Here is a 16,380-nt window from a genome sequence, read left to right as displayed (position 1 = left end):
GATGGAAAAGCTTCTTTCTCGCCCAGCAGCACGACTGAAAACCTCCCCACAGGTGCTGGCCTGACACATAAGCACGGGAGCCTTGGGAGGCCCTGTTGTTGGGCTCTCTCTGGCTGGCAGGTGGGCTCCCAATGGACACACAGGCCGGACACACAATCCTAATGGCCATTCTGTTGGTTATCGCTAAGCTAGCTGCCTCAGGACAGTGTTCAGAGATTCAGAGGAAGTTAAATGAGGAGACTATCAGCAGGTGTTGGTGTTGGTGTTGGAAATTTTGGTAATTGCACTGTGTGCTCTGCAGGCATCCCACAAAGGACCTGCATCAGGTGAACTTGAGCATGTGGCTTACCTGAGCCTCAGGTTTCTTTATTTTTGAGGTGGGTGCTCGGTGCCCCCCCCGCCAGCTTCCTGGCAATATTCCAGTAATGAGAAGACACAGCGGATGTGGCCCCACTGGGGAATCTAAAAGCGCTCTACCAGTACAAGTGGTCAGAGGGGTCTCCTGCCTGGCCTGGGGCAGGGGTGGTGCCAGGAGTGCCTGCACCTCCCTTGGGGGAGTGGACATGGCTGAGCCAGAGGCCTGGGTCACAGAGATACACCCTTACTATTTGTTGCAGGGTGAGCAGCTGGTTTCAGTCAGAGGCTAAGAATGAAAATGGAGAGGGGCCTAATCCTCTTCAAATAATCCATCCAAAACTGGTGACCAAGTCCCCCAGAGTCAAAAGAGAAACATTGTAGACCCAGAAAAATGTGTTCCCCCAAAACCCTAGGTTTCACCCTATGGTCATTGGTATCCACAATGGAAGGAGCAGTAGAGTTAAAAATCTCAAACTGCTAAATACATGAAGACAAAAGTCATCTTCATCACAAAGAAAAGGGATTTAATAACGAAACACATACAGACAAATTGTTTTTAAAACTCTGATAATAGAGAAATGCTAACCTCATGTGAGTCACTAAATCAGCTGTCAACACATCTTGTTGATTCCAGATGTGATGGAAAGAATCAGTGAAGGAGCAGAGACCCAGCGCCCTCCCCACCCAGCCCAGCCCCACCTCCCGGAGTGCCCCCTGCCCCCCAGAGTGCCTGGCTAGGAGGGGAGGCCTGCATACATGGCCAGCCTCAGGGCAGGCCAGAGCCTGAGTTTGTGCAGCAGGATAGGTTCAGGGTTCCTAAACAGAACTCCTACCCTCTCGCCCCAGGGGCACTTGGTGATGTCTGGAGGGTATGCTGATGGCAGGTAGAGGCCAGGAAGCTGCTAAACACCCTACAATGCACAGGACAGCCCCCGCTGCAAAGTATGATCTTGAGCAGAATGTCAGTGGTGCCAAGGATGAGAAACATGGGCATATAGGAATGCTGGCCTCCAGGAGAAGCTCAGGATCCCAGCCCATCCCTCTTCCAGCCTCCACAGGTGGTCCTCTCCTCTAGCTTGGTCAAGTTTAAGGCCCTTTTGTTGTCTACTGATGATGGGTGATCCAATGTCCCATCCTTAGAAGTCAGGAATAGAGGGCTTTGTTAGCTCCCCAACTTTCATGGGATCAGAGTGACCATCCCAGCACCCCCCACCCCTCCCTCCTCTGCTGTGGAGCAGGGTTTGAAGAACTCAGTCAAGTGGTTGCAGGCTTTAGTGTTGCAGGTTTGCTGTCAGTCTTACTGGTCATGTAGGCTGTGGTATTTGGATTAGAAAGAGACAAATTAGGGCAATTAGCAGTGAGGCAGGGGCTGCTCTGTGCACCATCTTTGAGTGGTGAGGTTGTTAAGTAGCAGAGGCCTGACGAAGACACACCCCCATACTCCTACTCCAAGCCCAGGACCTTTCCAGTCCACTCCCCAGAAGGCTTTCCTGGTTACAGACACCTCCTCTTAGGCTCTCAGCATGTGGCCCAGCTGTGTCCCAGGAGGTTCAGGAACAGTGTGTGGCATGGTGTCCATTCCAGATGAAGCTCCAGGTCAGAGCAGCACAGCCTGAGGCAGAAGGAGACCCGTCAGTAGGTTAGCAGTGGGGTGGCATACCAAGGAGTGTGTATTGTCTCCATTGTCTTTTGCATTTTGAAATGCCTGCCCTAAGTATGCATTTCTGTAATGAGTAACCTAATAATGTGGCAGCTCAATGCAGGTTCTCAGCTTTGCAAAAGGGTCCTGTCTGGCTCTTGGTCAGTACATTCAGCCATGGCTCCATCAGCAATGGTGACCTCCCAGAACACTGATGTTTCCCAACTTCCGTCTGTAGACTGGGCGTGATCCTGGTTGGGGGACTTGAGTTCTGAGGTTCTCAGTTTCCTCCTCTGTGGAGAAAAAGTGCCGATAATGTCTACAAATGTCCAAAATGGCTCTTGGAGAATCTGCCTCCGGGCCTGGATATGTATGTGCTGGAGAAAGAGCAGGTGATGCTGGTGTCTGCCTCTCACGGCTGAGTCTCAGTGACTCAGAATAGAACTATCCATTTTGTTTCTTTTCTTTTGCAGACATTTGTTGAGGAGAGTCCTGATACTGCACTGTACTTAGTGAGAATCTGCTCGAGTGGAGGAGGGGGCTGTGAGAGGGTCCACATGCTCTTCCTTCCCAGTCACATGTACCTCATCTCTCCCCAAGTTCTCCCACTGTTCCGCTAGGTAGCAGCTTCTTCCTCTTCTATTACGTGGGCTCTCCCAATCTTTCTTCAATGTTTTCCAGACTTGCCGCCTGAGGTTGGAGTAACTTGGCAGCAAAGATTATTTAAGACCCTTGAGTGGATTTGTGATAAGGATCTAGCAGGTTCTCCTAGAATCTGAGGTGGGTTGTGGCTGAATTTCATGGGGGGCTGGATCCAGAACCTTCCCTGTACGTGAGGCATAGGTTAAGAACATCTGGGTGGTTTCCAGCTCTGATCACTTGTCGTGTGTGAGGTTGGGTACTTTACTCCCGCGCTCTGCCTCAGTACCCTCATCTGTGAAGTGAAGGTAATAGTGGTACTTGCCCACGCACGGTTGTTACGAGGATTGAATGTGTGAATTAGTCAGCACTCTGAACAGCCCCCCTTACAGCAAGAGGCACCTGTGTGTTGTTATTACCATAGTCTGACCCCGCCTCTTCTCCACCAGCTCTTTCTTTAGTGGGAAAGCAAGGAGGGGCATTGGAAGAAGGGAGAAGAGAGTGCTAAGGAAAAGGAGGCAGAAGGAGGCCCATGGGATAAAGGTTTCTGCAGCCCATGGGTGGTCCTGGGAGACAGGCTGAGATGTAGGGTGTGTGTGATCGAGGGAACATGGGCAGGAGCAGAGCAGCTACCGACCGGCATGTAGGTCTGCACAGAACAGGAGGACACCAACCCTCTACTACATCCTAGCTGTTAGGACCTGAAGTGGTATTCCCTCCCCTGCCCCCGGCCCCGCAGAAATGGAGAGGTGCTGGTCAGTGTTGCCAAGTATGCAAAGTATGGAAGATGAGCAAGTCCTGAGAGATCTGTACCACATGTTGTCTATAGGTAATGATGCTGTGTTGCAAGGTTAAAATTTTCTAAGAGGATGAATCTTGTGTTAAGTATTTTTACCACATACACAAATGATGAAGATGATGGCAGTGGTGATGAAGATAAAGAGGGCAGGAGGAGGCTTCTGGAGGTGATGGACTTGTTTATGGTATAGAGTGTGGTGATGGTTTCATAGGTATAAACCCATCTCCAAACTCATCAAGTTGCATACATCACTTATGTGCAGCTTTTTTTAAAAATGTCAGTCATACCTCCATAAATGGTTTAAAAAGATAAAATAGGAGAGAATATAGTCAAAACACTGAGCACATTACAGGTCACAGTAAATACACAAATAATTACAATTATTGTTAAACTTCAGCTGCGGACTGGGAGTTGGTCCCGTAGGTACTTGACAGGTGGCATCCATGGCCAGCTCCTCGCTCCCCCCTTGGCTCAGCACAGCTTCTGCTCTGCCTGAGGGCAGCACAGACAGAGGGGCCAGGTCCAGGTATGACCCCCTTGTGTGAAGCATGGCTCACTCTCACCAGGTAGAGAAGGTTGCAGACACCATGACACCTACTTTTGGCTACTTGCTATCTTCCCCGCATTTTTGTCACCTAGGTCCCTAGCCTTTAGCTTACTTCTGTGGGAACCTGAGACGTTTCAAAGTGTGTAGATTCATCTTGACTTTGTTTCCTGTCCTTGGTTCTTGAGATAAAGGCGGGAAAACGCAACACAGTGTGAAATCAACAATAATAAATATCAGGCATACTCTGCCCCTGGTGTCTCAAATTTCAGAGAAATGGCAAACTGCACACCTCATTTAATACACAACCTGCTTTAAGGACTCATATAAGGACTCATGTAAAAGGAAAATGTGCTGAAAGAAATTTCATAATTGAACTTTGCCTTATAGAAGACACTTTGGGATAAAAGTCCCCAAGAAAATGATTTATTTTTAAAGAGCATAAATGCAGTCTGTTTCATGGATAGAGTTCCTTCCCTCTCAGTGAAGGGGAGATGAGCACAGTATGGCTCAGATTCCAGCTGCATCTCCATCACTACCATCAGGGGTGTGTTTGGGGGACCCCAGAGGGCTGGATGGCTGGGAGCATCTTATAGTCTTTGGTCCCCTGACTGCAAGGACGGTGGGCTTCCCTGGTGCTTTGGGTAGAGCAAGACCAGAGGTGGGTGAGACGGGAGGGTGGGAGGGTAGGGATGTGTGAGGACACAGTTTTCCCTGACCTAACATGGCAGATGGGGGTACAGGGAGAACAGAGGGCCAGATCAAGCATGGCTGAGCCTGAGGTGCAGGCTGAATGTCTTGGGCTGGGGCAGCAGGCTTAGGGCTAGGAGTTAGGGTCAGGGTCAGGGTCACGGTCATGGTCAGGGTTAGGGGTCAGGGTTAGGGTTAGTGGTTAGGGGCTAGGGTAGGGTTAGGGGTTGTGTGAAGGTGCTGTGGGTGGATGGGTGGGTTGGCTTAGGTTTTCATTCAGGATACTCTTGTACTAGCTCCATTCCAGTTTTCCAAATGTCATGACTTCCTTATGTGTTGCTGGCTGGGTCTTCTGTTGTTGGACAGGTGTCTTCAATCCTCTGTTTTTCTGACCTAGGCTTTGGGGCTGGGTAGTGCCAGAGCCATGACTAGGGTTAGGGTTGGGGCCCAGGAATTTGGAAGGTTCTATTATTTTATTATTATTCTGGTTTTCTATTCTGTTCCATTGATCTATGTGTCTGTTTTTGTGCCAGTACCATACTGTCTTTTTTTTTTTTTAAGATTTTATTTATTTATTTGACAGAGACATAGCAAGAAAGGGAACACAAGCAGGGGGAGTGGGAGAGGGAGAAGCAGGCTTCCCGCCGAACAGGGAGCCCGATGCGGGGCTCGATCCCAGGACCCTGGGATCCTGACGTGAGCCGAAGGCAGACACTTAATGACCGAGCCCCCCAGGCGCCCCGAGTACCATACTGTCTTGATGATTACAGCTTTATAATATAGCCTGAAGTCCAGAATTGTGATGCCACCAGCTTTGGTTTTCTTTCTCAGCTTTCCTCTGACTATTTGGGGGTCTTTTCTGGTTACATACAAATTTTAGGATTATTTGTTCCAGCTCTGTGAAAAAAGTTGATGGTATTTTGATAGGAATTGCATTGAGTGTGTAGATTGCTCTGGGTAGCATAGACATTTTAACAATACTTGTTCTTCCAGTGAGCATGGAACATTTTTCCATTCCTTTGTGCCTCCCTCAATTTCCTTCATAAGTGTTCTATAGTTTTCATGGCACAGGTTCTTTACCTCTTTTGTTAGGTTTATTCCTAGGTATCTTATGGTTTTTGGTGCAATTGTAAATGGGACCAACTCCTTAATTTCTCTTTCTTCTGTCTCATTGTTAGTGTATAGAAATGCAACTGATTTCTGTGTATTGATTTTATATCCTGCCACATTGCTAAATTCCTGTATGAGTTCTAGCAATTTTCGGGTGCAGTCTTTTGGGTTTTCCATATAGAGTATCACGTCATCTGTGAAAAGTGATAGTTTAACTTCTTCTTTGCTTATTCAGATGCCTTTTATTTCTTTTTGTTGTCTGATTGCTGAGACTAGGACTTCTAGTACTATGTTGAACAGCAGTGGTGATAGTGGGCATCCCTGTCGTGTTCCTGACCTTAAGGGAAAAGCTGTTTTTCCCCACTGAGAATGATATTCACTGTGGGTTTTTCATATATAGTTTTTATGATATTGAGGTATGTTACCTCTATCCCTACATTGTGGAGAGTTTTAATTAAGAAAGGGTGCTGTATTTTGTCAAATGCTTTTTCTGCATCAATTGAGAGGATCATATGGTTTTTGTCCTTTCTTTTATTAATGTGATGTATCACATTGATTGATTTGCCAATGTTGAACCACCCTTGCATCAGAGGAATAAATTCCACTTGGTTGTGGTGAATATTCCCTTTGATGTATTGTTGGATCCTATTGGCTCGTATCTTGGTAAGAATTTTTGCATCCATGTACATCAGGGATAGTGGTCTGTAATTCTCCTTTTTGGTGGGGTCTTTGTCTGGTTTGGGGATCAAGGTAATGCTGGCCTCATAGAACGAATTTGGAAGTTTTCTTTCGGTTTCTATTTTTTGAAACAGCTTCAGAAGAATAGGTATTAATTCTTCTCGAAATGTTTGGTAAAATTCCCCTGGGAAGCCCTCTGGTCCTAGACTCTTGTTTATTGATTACTGCTTCAATTTCTTTGCTGGTTATGGATCTGTTCAGGTTTTCTACTCCTCCCTGTTTCAGTTTTGGTAGTTTATACGTCTCTAGGAGTGCCTCCATTTCCTCCAGATTGCCTAATTTGTGGGCATATTGTTGCTTATAATATGTTCTTATAATGGTTTGTATTTCTCCGGTGTTGGTTGTGATCTCTCCTCTTTCATTCATGATTTTATTTATTTGGGTCCTTTCTCTTTTCTTTTTGATAAGTACAGCTAGGGGTCTATAGATCTTATTAATTCTTTCAAAGAATCTGTGCCTAGTTTTGTTGATCTGTTCTACTGTTCTTCTAGTTTCTATTTCATTGATTTCTGATCTAATCTTTATTATTTCTCTTCTTCTGCCAGATTTGAGCTTTATTTGCTGTTCTTTCTCCAGCTCCTTTAGGTGTAATTTTAGGTTGTGTATTTGAGACGTTTCTTGTTTCTTGCTATATTGCTATATACTTTTTTTCTTAGGACCACCTTTACTGCATCCCAAAGGTTCTGAACTGTTGTGTTTTCATTTTCATTTGCTTCCATGAATTTTTAAAAATTTGTTGTTAATTTCCTGGTTGACCCATTCATTCTTTAGTAGGATGTTCTTTAACCTCTATGTATTTGAATTCCTTCCAAATTTTCTGTTGTGATTGAGTTCAAATTTTAAAGCATTGTGGTCTGAGAATATGCATGGAATAATCCCAATATTTTGGTACTAGTTGAGACCTGATTTGTGACCCAGTATGTGATCTATCCTGGAGAATGTTCCATGGGCACTTGAGAAGAATGTGTATTCTGTTGCTTTAGGATGGAATGCTCTGAATATATCTGTGAAGTCCATTTGGTCCGGTGTGTCATTCAAAGCCCTTGTTTCCTTATTGATCTTCTGCTTAGATGATCTGTCCATTGCTGTGAGTGGGGTGTTAAAGTCCCCTATTATTATTGTTTTATTATCAAGGTTGTTATTATTCATATGTTGTTATTGTTTTATTATCAGTTTTGTTATTAAATTAGCTGCTTCCAAGTTAGGGGCATAAATATTTACAATTGTTAGATCTTCTTGTCAGATAGACACTTTTATTATGATATAGTCTCCCTTTTCATCTCTTATTACAGTCTTAGGTTTAAAATCTAGTTTGTCTGATATAAGGATTGCCACCTCAGCTTACTTTTGATGTCCATTAGTATGATAAATGGTTCTCCACAACTTCACTTTCAACCTAGAGGTGTCTTTGAGTCTAAGATGAATCTCTTGCATACAGCATATCGCTGGGTCTTGGGTTTTTTTAATCCAATCTGATACCATGTGTCTTATGATTGGAGTATTAAGCACATATACATTCAGAGTAATGTGTTCAGGGGTTCGCTGAAAGTGAGGGTTCGCTGGGATTGGCACAAGTTTGCATGCATTTATATTTCTCCTGCTCTAAATCCTTTCTGGAGTTCCAAATGGCACCATTTCATTTTATGTTCCAGTGAGTTGTCTGGTACAGCTCTGGTGTCCCATATCCCTGGGACTTTAGAGCCTGGCTTGTGGGGGTGGTACTCTCAGAACCCAAGATAGGGTTAGGGTTATGATCTAGGAGCATGGAAGGTCAATATGTGGGCATTGTGGTGAGCTTCCCAGAAGACTGAGTTGAGGGCGTGGGTTCAGGTGAGTGTGAAGCTCAGGGCTTGTGGTCCAGGGGTCGCTGAAAATGTGGGGAGGCTGGGATTGGCTCAGGTTTAAATTCAGATTTCTCCTGCTCTAAATCCTTTCAGATTTGCAAATGGCTTGGAATCCTTCTGTGTTGTAGCTGAGGCTTCTGGTATTGCTCAGGTGTCTTTAATCAATGGGGATTAGAGGCAGGTTCTGGAAGTGGCCTGCTCAGAACCAAACCTAAATTTAGGTTTAAGTCTCAGGTGCATGGAAGGACTGATATATCTGCATTGTGTCAAACTTCCAGGAGAGGTGAGTTGAGGGGGTGTGTTCAGATGAGTGTCAAACTCAGGGTTTGTGTCCAGGGGGCCGCTGAATGTGGGGGTTCACTGGGATTGGCTCAGGTGGGCATTCAGAGTTCTCCAGCTCTTCATCCTTTCCGAGTTCCAAATCGCGTGGTTTCCTTCTGGGTGGCAGGCTGAGTCCTCTGGTATTGCTCAGGGGTCCTCAATTCCTGGGGTTTTGGAGCCAGGCCTCTGGGGACAGACCCCTCAGAAGCCAACCTAGGGTTAGGGTTAGGGCCTAGGGACATGGCAGGCCCAACCTGCTGGTGCTGTGGAGAACTTCTTGGGGGGCTGAGTTGAGGGCATGGGTCAGGGTGAGTGTCAGGCTCAGGGTTTGCATCCAGGGGGCTGCTGAAAGTGGGGGTTTGCTGGGATGGGCATGCAGAGATCCCATGCTCTGAATGCTTTCTGTAGTTCCAAATGGCGTGGTTTCCTTCTGGGTGGCAGGCTGAGTCCTCTGGTATTGCTCAGGTGTCCCCAATGCCTGAGGTTTGGGAGTCAGGTGTCTGGGGACGGATTGCTCAGAAACGGACCTAGGGTTATGGGTTAGGGTTAGGGTTAGGGATTGGGGGTAGGGTTTGGGTAGGTGTTAGGGGTTAGGGTTAGGGTCTCCCTGTCCTCTGCTGAATGGATCCTATTCTCCGGTAACCAGTTTCATGGTTTCAGAACATAACCTTTGAGCCTCTCTGCAATCTGCTCCCCATCTGGCCGTCCTCTCCAGCCTCACCTCTCCCACCCCAGCCCCCACCTCTGGGGGACACCCGGGTGTGTGGTTGTCCCACATGTGCCCCGGGCCTGACTCTAATCCTTTACATTTGCTGTGCCCTCTGCCAGGAGCACTCTTCTCTCCCCTTGCATCATGTCAGGCCTGTTCCCCCATTGGCTGTGCGTCTACTTGCTCCCTGGTGACCCGACTTGTGTGATGGGGGTGTGTGCTGGTCCCCTATTTAAATATAGTACCTGCCTTCCGTGTGTAAGTGAATTACTAACCTGCCAGGTATGGGGCAGGCCAGGGAAGTAGCCTTAGTGCCTGTGTTAAAAAATCAGTCTCAGGGTGCCTGGGTGGCTCAGTCGTTAAGTGTCCGCCTTCGGCTCAGGTCATGATCCCATGGTGCTAGGACCAAGCCCTGTGTCAGACTCCCTGCTCAGTGGGGAGCCTGCTTCACCCTCTCCCACTCCCCCTGCTTGTGTTCCCTCTCTAGCTGTCTCTCTCTCAAATAAAATCTTTAAAATAATCAGTCTCAGAGGGGCTCACCACACTGCTGACAATGGAAGAGCTGCTGTCCCCACAGTGGGGAGCAGGTAGTCCCCTAAAATGGGGACTAGCCATGTGAGGCAGTTGGACAAGACTCCGTTTCTTGGGGCCGGAGAGATGTAGACCTGGACCTGGAAGCTCACAGCCTTGGATTCAAGGCTGGGGCCTAAGCAAGCCCCCTCTTCTTCCAGAGGTCCTCTCTCCCCTTCCCTGCCCACGGGCTGGACCTGATCTGGGGGAGTTTGAGGGTGACCCCTCCTAGGAATACCAGTGGTTTACTGATGGACCTTGTCAGCCAGAGGCCCAGTAGCCTTCAAGGGAGGACCCTATAGGGGGCGGAGACAACTCTGTTGGGGGCCAGTGGCAGCCCACTCAAAGCCAAGTAGGGCAGGTGGCTGGCCCTGCTGGTTCTACCCAGTCTGTAGGGCACAGAAACAAGGGCTGTGCCCAAAGGTGCTCAACTCATGGCAGGTGGGGCAGGACCTGCAGGTGGGCAGCCAGGGGAAGGCACCTGCTGGGTTTGCCCGGGAGCTCAGCACAGGGGGAGTGTTCCTGGCTCCAGCATGCTGACTGTGGGGCTGCATGGATTTCTAGCCTCCTAAGCCTCAGGCTCCCCTTTGTAAGATGGGGTGTTGATGGCCCCCATCTCTGGGAGCAGAAGGTAGGGAGGCTCTGCCGGCAGACTCACTCAGGCCAGGCCAGGAGGGTGGCTGTTGCTTAAAGCAGCCCAGGGCCTGCCCCCTTGAAGAAGGTGCACACGTACACAGCCCCCAGCTTGGGGTCCTGCCGCCAGCCTCTGGCAGTGACCCTCCTCCAGCCCTGTCCCCTGTCCCTGTGGATACATGGTCTTCCTGGAGATGTTCCTGCAGAGAGTTGAGAAGCAGTTCATGGTGGGACACAGGGTCACCTACTACGTCTTCACCAATCAGTTGCCCGCCGGGCCCCATGTGCCCCTCCGGGAAGGCCGGAGGGTGGTGGTGCTCGAGGTTCCCGGCACCCCGCGCCGGGAGGACGCGTCCATGCAGAGCACGTGATGATCCAATGTTTCTGTAAGCAGCTTTTCCCGTCATCGCGCGCTGAAATAAAGTTCTCAGACACCAATCTGAGCGGCCATGCAGGGCTGCCTCTGCAAGTAGGGCAGCAGCAGCTGGGTTCTGCACATCGCTTTTACGTCATTTTTTATCAGAAAAGCAAAGGCAGACGCCTCAAAGCGTGGGAAAGGAGGACAAAGGGATGGCAAGTATCCTGAAGCTGTGAAGCAGGCCTGCACCCTCCTCTACGCGCAGGCACGCAGGGAGGCCGTCATGGGATCGGGGAAGAGTGGGATGTTTGTGCTGGCAAACGCCAGGTGCAGGAAGGGGGGCACGGAGGGTTACATTCTTTCCTGGCTCCTAACCTTTGCCCTGCCCCTGGGGATCATGGGATCCTGCTCCTACCGGGCTATTGTGTTCAGTATCCTGAGAACAGGAACGCTGCTGACGTTTCAGCTGCTTCCACAATCACTCCTTAGGGCTGACAATATATTTTCTAAGATTAACTCCACAATTCCTCTGTGAGGTGGACTACCTGGTGTGCACAGAGGTGGACATGAAGTTCCACGACCACGTGAGCTTGGAGATCTTGACCTCTTCATCACCATGCACCCCAGTTTCTACTGGGCAGCCCACAAGGACTTCATCTACGAGCATTGGCCATAGACCCAGGCGCACATCCCCAGGGACAAGGGTGACTTTTACTACATGGGGGCCTTTTTTGGGGGGTTGATGGTGGAGGTTCACCAACTGACCTTGGCCTGTCACCAGGCGATGGGGGTCGACCTGGCCAGTGGGATTGAGGCCATGTGGCACAATGAGAGCCACCTGAACAGGCACCTGCTGGACCACAAGCCCCTCAAGGTGCTGTCCCCGGAGGACCTGTGGGACCCGCAGCTGCTGGGCTGGCCCCTGTCATGAAGAAGCTGAGATTCATGGCTGTGCCCAAGAATCACCAGGACAGCAGCAGTGCTTATTGCTTGAGGGGTCGTTTTGGTGCCCGTGGGGTCTTTCACTTGAGTTAACAGATGAGCCCAAAGGAAGGACGTCATCAGTTAGGAAGTACCAACGAAGGTCAGAGTGGAGGTAGTTAGAGAGCGGGGGAGCTCCTAGCCTCTCCTACACACCTTGCCCTGCTCATTGCTTCCATCTGCCTGGCTCTGAGTTCTGTCCTTTTAATGAACTGGTCATCTAGTAAGTAACATGTTTCTCTGAGTTCCATGAGCCACTCGAGCAGATTATTGGAACCTGAGGAGGAGGTTTTGGGGACCTCCAATCTGTAACCCATAGCTCGGAAACAGGGGTGACTTCTCTGCCCAGCCACTGGCTGACCACTAAGTTAACAGCACAGGGATTCAGTAGCCATACACACAACAAAGAACACAGACTTGACAGTTCAAAAAAGTCACTAAGCCAGCCGTAGCAACTACAACGAGCAGCAATCATAAAGCCTGGTGTGGGGAAGGTCTGATGTTCAGGATGCTTCCATTATAATATTCATAATCACACCCTGGACTTGTCACTGGAGCCAAGTCCCCCGGCTGGGGGCCAAGTAGCTCCTACATGTTCCATGTGCCTCTCTCTGGCTCCCTGAGCCATGCACGGTCCTGTGCTACTTCCCAGGAGAGGTCGGTTTTATCCAAGGCCAGGAAGATGGGATGGGTTTTCCTGACACCCCCCCCCCCCCCCCACACACACAGTGCTGCAAGAGAGGAAAAACTTTTCCTCAACCCTCTTAAGGTCCCTGGCTGAGTCTGGAAATTGGGAAAGACAAATGAACAGGAGAAAGGCAAGCCAAGTGTATTGATTTATTTTGGTGGGAGCCTCACAAGGCTATGGAGACCAGCAGAGGTGATTGGAGTAGACGCTTCTACCTTTTAGACAAAGAAGCAATAAATGGGGGCGCCTGGGTGGCTCAGTCGTTAAGCATCTGCCTTCGGCTCAGGTCATGATCCTAGGGTCCGGGGATCGAGCCCCGCATCAGGCTCTCTGCTCCGCGGGAAGCCTGCTTCTCCCTCTCCCACTCTCCCTGCTTGTGTTCCCTCTCTCGCTGTGTCTCTCTCTGTCAAATAAATAAATAAAATCTTTTAAAATAAAAAATAAAAAAAAAGAAGCAATAAATGTGTGAAGAATTGACAGATCACAGGGGTTTGGACTAGGGCTGGTATATGGTAAAGAACTAACTAGGAAGATAAGGGTTAGTTTAACCAGGTGTGTTTGTATATAGCCTTCGTGGCCCTAAATTCCTTGACCCTGGTGATAAGCATGTCTTCCCTGTGGTCCGGGGAGAGAAAGTTCCACATGGGAGTATTCTGACCTGCTTAAGGGAAGAAGGGCTGATGGCTGGGGGTCAGAGGGACCTTCCTGCTTCTGCTCTATAAAAACGTTCTTTCAGCTTCTATATTTAATTTGCCAAGGTGCCATATTTGGGTTAGTGTGTCCTGGCCCTCACTGGCCGGTGCTGTACTCTGTCTCCTAGTATCCAGGATATTGGGTGTGCTGCTGTGGAAACCTCCCAGCCCTGGGGCAGCTCCTTGTCCAGGGAGGCACCTGCCTCAAGGGGAGGGTTGCTAAGGGTGGCCGCCCCTCCTCAGGGAGATGGGTGGGAGAGTGTAGATCTTACTTCGAGAAACTGACTTCATTTTCTGAAAAGGTCTACCTGATAGTGGGATCATACAGGAGTTCTTTTTTTAGTATTTTGGGGAAGCTCCATACTTTTCCCAGCATGGCTGTGCCAACCAAAGTCAATTCCGGATGATTTATACATAAACCAGAGATTTTTCAAGAACCTCTCCAGCAGAGAACATGAGGAGAACATTTTTAAGACCTTAGAGAGGCAGAGATTTCCCAGGATGCAAAGTATACTAATCATAGGAACAAATGGGTAACTTAGAAACTATGAAATGAAGAACTGGTTCTCCTTCCTCCATTTCTGGTTAGTGTGCTGGTCTGTGGCTCGATCCCACCTCAGGCAGCTGGAAGGTTGATTTCCCAGGTCAGCTACCACTGAGATGGCTACTCTTCCCAGAAATTCTTCGGGGTGTGGCTGGGTTTCCCCACCTGTGCACTGATCAAGTCGGTGACCTCTGACAGTGGAGCCATGGGTCCTCCAGGCATGGTCCCCCCATCCCCCAGTAGAGCCATCACACTGAGGGTTTAGGGGGACGGGAGCTGTTCCTAGGCAAAAACAGTGGAGATTCTCAGGGCGCCTGGGTGGCTCAGTCGGTTAAGCGACTGCCTTCAGCTCAGGTCATGATCTCGGGGTCCTCGGATCGAGCCCCACATCAGGCTCCCTGCTCAGCAGGAAGCCTGCTTCTCGTTTTCGCACTCCCCCTGCTTGGGTTCCTTCTCTTGCTGTGTCTCTCTGTCAAATAAATAAATAAAATCCCTAAAAAAGCAAAAAACAAACAAACAAACAAAAACAAACGGAGAGTCTCACTGTCCCTCCCTGGCCTTTGGATGCTCCTCAGTTACTCCTATGCTTCTGGTGTCATCCTGGAACCCTGACCTGGCTGTTTTTGGACAGTTTGTCCAGTAGTACCCTCACTTTCTGGGAGGGGGATTAGCTGGAATCCGCAGTGTGTCCTGCTGTCCCACCAGGATCGCTTTTTGAAGGCACATCATCTGGGCCATCTGAGGACCTAAGACTGTGGGTCTGTGACCTGGAGGGATTCTGAGCAGAACTGGTGGGATGGGAGGGCTGCAAGGCCCAGAGTCAGGTTTCCAGAAAGCTGTCAGGGGGTTCCCAGCATCCTACTGTTTTTGAATCAAAGCCCTGAGATCTTTAAAATGCCAGCAACATTACAGCATGGGCCAGAAAAACAAATGTCCCCGTGCACCCAACCCCACCTAAACTATTGGCCATTTCTTGTCACTTGAGCTGAGGTCAAAGGATTGGGAGTCAGGGCTTGAGGGGGTTCCTGGGCCAGACTTTGTATTTGGGGGACAGAGGTCATCCAGACAAGCTTGTGCTGAGCCTCAGGAGAGGGTCTGTGTGGAGACCCCAGCTGCACGCACTGCTGTCCACTGATGCCCTCTCAGCCTGCCCCAGTGCACCTGCTGCTGGGGGAGAGCCTGCCCCCTCCTCTCTGCCTGAGGGCTCTCTCCTGCACCAGGTACCTCCTTCCCTGCCAGCCACTGCCATCCTGCAGCCTGGGGGGTGGCTACCCTGAGTTCCTCCTGCTGCTGGGGGAGAGCCTGCCCCCTCTTCTCTGCCTGAGGGCTCTCTCCTGCACCAGGTGCCTCCTCTCCTGCCAGTCACTGCCAGCCTGCAGCCTCGGAGGGTGGCTAACCCGAGTTCCTCCAGATGCTGGGGGAGCACCTGCCCCCTCCTGTCTGCAGAGGGCTCTCTGTCCTGCACCAGGTTCCTCCTCTCCTGCCAGTCCCTGCCAGCCTGCAGCCTGGGAGGGTGGATACCCTGACAACCTCCAGCCCTGGGGACAGAGCCAGTGCGACGTGGTCTCCCAGCAGGTCTGAGCAACAGGCCCCCTCATTGCTCACTCTCCTCCTGCAGGCTCACTGTGCCACGTCCTCCCTCAGGCTCCCTGGGCCCAAGTCCTCCTCTGCTCAGGGACCACTCTTTGCCCAGGCTCCACATGCTGAGACTGGGAGCAGGTCATCTGGACCTTCTGAACTTGCAATTCCATGCCTGTGATATGGGCACAGTCCGGCCTCACAGACTGGTCAGAGGAGACTCAGCACAGCAAGAGGCAGGCCGCTGCATGGGAGATGCCAAGTGACCCCAGAGGGAGTGCACAGAACTTGCACAAGGCACTGGGCTCATGGGGCCCAGTGTGGGATGCGGGCGCCCAGCCAAGGGGCATGGGGAATCCCGGTGGGGGTGGCCCTGGCGGGGGGGAGGGGGAAGCCATGGAAGGTCCCAGAAGAGGCAGGAGACAAGGAAGACAACAGGACAGAGCTTCCCAAGGAGGTCGATGGAAGGACCAAAGGATCACAGAGACCCTTGGGAAAACTCGGAGGCCCTGGAGATGTTGGCTAAAATGTTGTCATTTGGTCAGAAAAGTTGTGTCACAACCCCCCGGTTGACACTGGATGATTTACTCTTTGTTGGTTCTAGGAATCAGTAGGTACCTGCCATTAGAACTCACATCGCATGAAGTCTAGGATATACTCACTTTTCATCACTTTTCAGGACTAGATTTTTCTAGAGGAAGTGCTAAGCATGGGTCTCTCCATTCTTTGTGCAACTGGCCTGTGTTTTCAGGAGCAGATTCCTGGTGCTCATCACCAGTGCTAGCCCTGAGGACTGCCCCCGTCACCTCCCACAGTGGACGTGACCATGTGGGTTGGGGGGGTGCTCACTGATGAAGCCCCAGTGCTCAGTACACAGCAGCGACCCCAGATCCTCTGCTGAATGAGGGAGGAAGGAGGGAGGGAGGGAGGGGGAGGGAGGGGAGGG

General features: G+C 50.0%; 1 pseudogene; it reads left to right on the top strand.

Annotated features, from left to right (window-relative positions):
* The first annotated feature begins 10,711 nt into the window (after window positions 1-10,711).
* On the top strand, window positions 10,712-11,986 carry LOC141371915 (histo-blood group ABO system transferase 2-like; annotated as a pseudogene).
* Window positions 11,987-16,380: the final 4,394 nt, after the last annotated feature.

The sequence above is a fragment of the Callorhinus ursinus genome, unplaced genomic scaffold (assembly GCF_003265705.2).
Source record: "Callorhinus ursinus isolate GAN/ISIS: 27379988/994484 unplaced genomic scaffold, GSC_fseal_2.0 scaffold128, whole genome shotgun sequence".
NCBI classification, from domain to species: domain Eukaryota; kingdom Metazoa; phylum Chordata; class Mammalia; order Carnivora; family Otariidae; genus Callorhinus; species Callorhinus ursinus.
The sequence above is the reverse complement of the archived record's forward strand: the minus strand, read 5'-3'. Positions and strand labels throughout refer to the sequence as shown.